The sequence below is a fragment of the Bos taurus genome, chromosome 25 (assembly GCF_002263795.3).
Source record: "Bos taurus isolate L1 Dominette 01449 registration number 42190680 breed Hereford chromosome 25, ARS-UCD2.0, whole genome shotgun sequence".
NCBI lineage: Eukaryota > Metazoa > Chordata > Mammalia > Artiodactyla > Bovidae > Bos > Bos taurus.
This window is the reverse complement of record NC_037352.1, coordinates 24,125,883-24,129,750: the sequence shown is the minus strand read 5'-3', so window position 1 is coordinate 24,129,750 and position 3,868 is coordinate 24,125,883.

Genomic DNA, 3,868 nt, shown 5'->3' with positions numbered 1-3,868 from the left:
TGTGGTGTTGCAGAAGGCTCTTGAGAGTCCCTTGGACCACAAGGAGATCCAACCAGTCCACCCTAAAGGAAATCAGCCCTGAATATTCATTGGAAGGCCTGATGCTGAAGCTGAAACTCCAATACTTTGGCCACCTGATGCGAAGAAATGACTCATTTGAAAAGACCCTGATGCTGGGAAAGATTGAAGGCAGGAGGACAAGGGGATGACAGAGGATGAGATGGTTTGATGGCATCATTGACTCAATGGACATGAGTTTGAGTAAGCTCCAAGAATTGGTAATGGACAGGGAGGCCTGGCGTGCTGCAGTCCATGAGGTCTGCAAAGAGTTGGACCGACTGAGTGACTGAACTGAACTGAAGTTTTACAAGACAAAATAAACAGCATTAACATAAAACCAGGCTTGCAATTTGGTCACAGATTCATGGTGATATCAATTTGTGTCCATCATTGACTCAATGGACATCGCCAACTCCCAGAGTTTGAGTAAACTCTGGGAGTTGGCGATAGTCAGGGAGGACTGGTATGCTGCAGTCCATGGGGTCACAAAAAGTCGGACACTACTGAGTGACTGAACTGAACTGAACAGCAATCTTTGAAGTCTCACCCACGGAGCCCAGACACTGCCTGGAGTTCCCAGATGGAACTCCAGGGACTTCCCAGCACTGTTTGAGTCTGGATGTTGGTCAAAACCCAATTTGGTAATGTAGTCTCTGCTCTTTCTTTTTCTGTTTTCTTTTAATGTTAGTATGTTGAAAGTAAGCTAGATAATTCTCTGATAAATATTTGTATTATTTATTTATATAAAACCAGTGGCTTATTTGATTAACAAATCCTTTGAACCTGAGACGAAAGTGAAAACTTTCTGCAAAACACCATCGTTTAACAGATTAGGAACGTGAGGTATATATAAGGTGGTACTTTCCCAAGGCCATTCAGCTAGTAAATAATAGCAGCAGTGCCATGCCTGCTGCTCTGTCATGTCTGACTCTGTGATCCCATGGACTGTAGCCTACCGGGCTTCTCTGTTCATGGAGTTTTCCAGGCAAGAATATTGAATTGGGTTGCCATTTCCTACTCCAGGGGATCTTCCTGACCCAGTGATTGAACCGATGTCTCTTGTGATTCCTGCATTGACAGGTGAATTCTTTACCACTGTGCCACCTGGAAACCCCCAAATAATAGCAGACCAAAGGGATCTTTAGATTGGTTTTAAAAAAACAAAACACCCAATAAGCTTTGGCAAATATTGATTTAATCACCATCAACACATCCATCATTCTTATCAGCTTCAACACTATCATTATCATCAGGGGAGCATCGTTATCATCACCATGACAGTGGCCACTATTAAGATGAAAATCAGTATCACATCCTTCCCTGATGGCTCAGATCGTAAAAAATCTATGTGCAATGCAGGAGACCTGGATTTGATCCTTGGGTTGGCAAGATCCCCCGGAGAAGGGAATGGCAACTCACTCCAGTATCTTGCCTGGAGAATTCCATGGACTGAGGAGCCTGGCGGACTACAGTCCATACGGTTACAAAAGAGTGGCACACAACTGAGCCACTAACACTTTCTTTCACCAGATCCTTACCACTAATGTAAACACCTTCATCCATATAAAGATCACTGCTGTAGCAATTTCCACCATTGTGCCATCCTCTTTGCAATTTTCACCTTCATAATCACTTATCAGTTTTGCATCCTTTTTCCATAAGGAATTGTTATTAATATCATAAGTATAGCTATTATCTTTATCAGTCAATCTATTTATTAAGCAAACGTGTATCACTCATCTCATATGGCCAAGCACCATGACAGTAGTGAACAAGTAAGTCAGAAATGACCCCTGTCTGCCAATGAAGTCAGATGTTGAAACAAATATTTACAGAAAGTGTTATTAATATTGATATTCATGAGGTATGGCACAGGGAACAACTTTATTTGGATGAGTCTGTGATGGTCTCTGGGAAGAAATGATTTTAAGCTGAGCCTTAAAAAAGATATGTGGGAGTTATCTAGATAAAGATGGTATGGAGATAGGAAATCTCAGGCTGAAGAAATAGTAATTCACAAAGGAAACCAGAAGCCTATGGCAGATATATGATGTTCTAGCCTCATTAGTAATAAATATTTAATTAAAAAGAAGTGTCATGGTCACCTATCAAGTTGGCAAAGATTATTTAAATATTAATGCTCTGTTTTGTTAAGAATACCATCAGAGTAGCATTCCCTTAGACTACGTGAGAAACTTGCACAGATTTCTGGAAGGCACTGTCGAACAGATCAAAAACTTTAAAAAAAAGTTACAATTTTAGAAATTATTTTCTAGGAATGTATCCTCATGTAAAAATAAAAACCACAGAAACTAAAACTGTAAAAAAAAAAAAATTCTGGTACAACCACATGATGAATGAATAAATGAATATTGCAAGGCCGTTAAAATTACATTTTAGGAAATATGTATTGACATAGGAGATTGCTTATGATATAATGTAAAATGACTAATAATAGAATATGCATCAGTGTATGCAGAGTCTGTAGTCAGGATAGGCTGGGGCATGCTGTACTGATAAACAACTCTTGCATCTCAATGGCCTAATTCTGCAAACGTTTGCTTCTTACTCTTGTCCCAGTCAGGTCCAGATGACATAGCTCTCCTTTGATGAGAAAACCAGGGACTCAGGGATACTTCTAGCATAAGACAAATGAGGCAGAGATAGTATGGAGCTGATAGCAAAGGGAGTTTTGATGTCAGACTGGGAAAGGTGTGCATCAGTACCCTCCCATTCTTTCTATCAGGTGTCTCCTGTCCCAACTAACTTTAAACAAAGTAGAGAGGGACTTCCTTGGTGGTTCAGTGATTAAGACTCCACACTTCCAATGCAAAGGTCAGTCCCTAGGCAGGGAACTAGATCTCCCATGCCTTGTGGCACAGCCAAAATAAATAAAGTGGAGAGATGTACATATGGAAGAATACATGGATAATTGGTGAGAATGAATAATCTCTAATACATTATGACTGCTATTTTTAGAAAATCAATCTGCATATCTGTTCATGTGTCTATTGATCATCAGTTTGACTATCCACCTATTCACCTATCCATGCCTCTATTCACCCATTGATTTGTCGAATTATATTTAGGAAGAGATTGGAAGGAATACATGGATGTGCTTAGAATGATTATATATAGACAAGCTGGGTGAATTTTTTCCCCTTACCTTCTTCTAAATTTTCTAAGTTTATTACATTGTAGGTGCACTTATATAATCAGAAGAAAAGATGTTCCATTTAATTTTAAAAAGAGCAAGCCAACACACTTCAGTAATTTTCTTGATTGAGGGGGAGGCTAATTTGAATTAGCAACATCCTGAGTTATAGACTGTTTGCAAAGAGATACAGCTTTATTACTTTTAACTAGCATCTTGGACCTGCTTTAATGAATAGGTAGGAATGATTTATAATTAGCCTAGTAATTGTTTGCATCTAATTGAATGCTTCTAAAGTGGCTTGAGAACTTTCTTACGTGCTTCCAAATGTCAACTAAATTTCTCTTTTTAGTATCACAAATTCTTGAATGGATAGAATACAAATTCATGAGCTTTTATTGTGAACAAATCAAAATAAATGCTCACACTAATAGGAAAATGAAACTCTACATGATAGGGGAGAAGCATTGCCCAACAGAGATATTTACTAGTGTCTCCTGTGAGAGGCTCAGGAGTAACATGATTTCCATCATATAGGAATGCACAGGGACTTCCCTGGTGCTCCAGTGGCTAAGACTCTGCATTCTCAATGAAGAGGGCCCAGGTTTGATCCCTGGTCAGGGAACTAGAACTCACGTGCTGCATCTAAGAGTT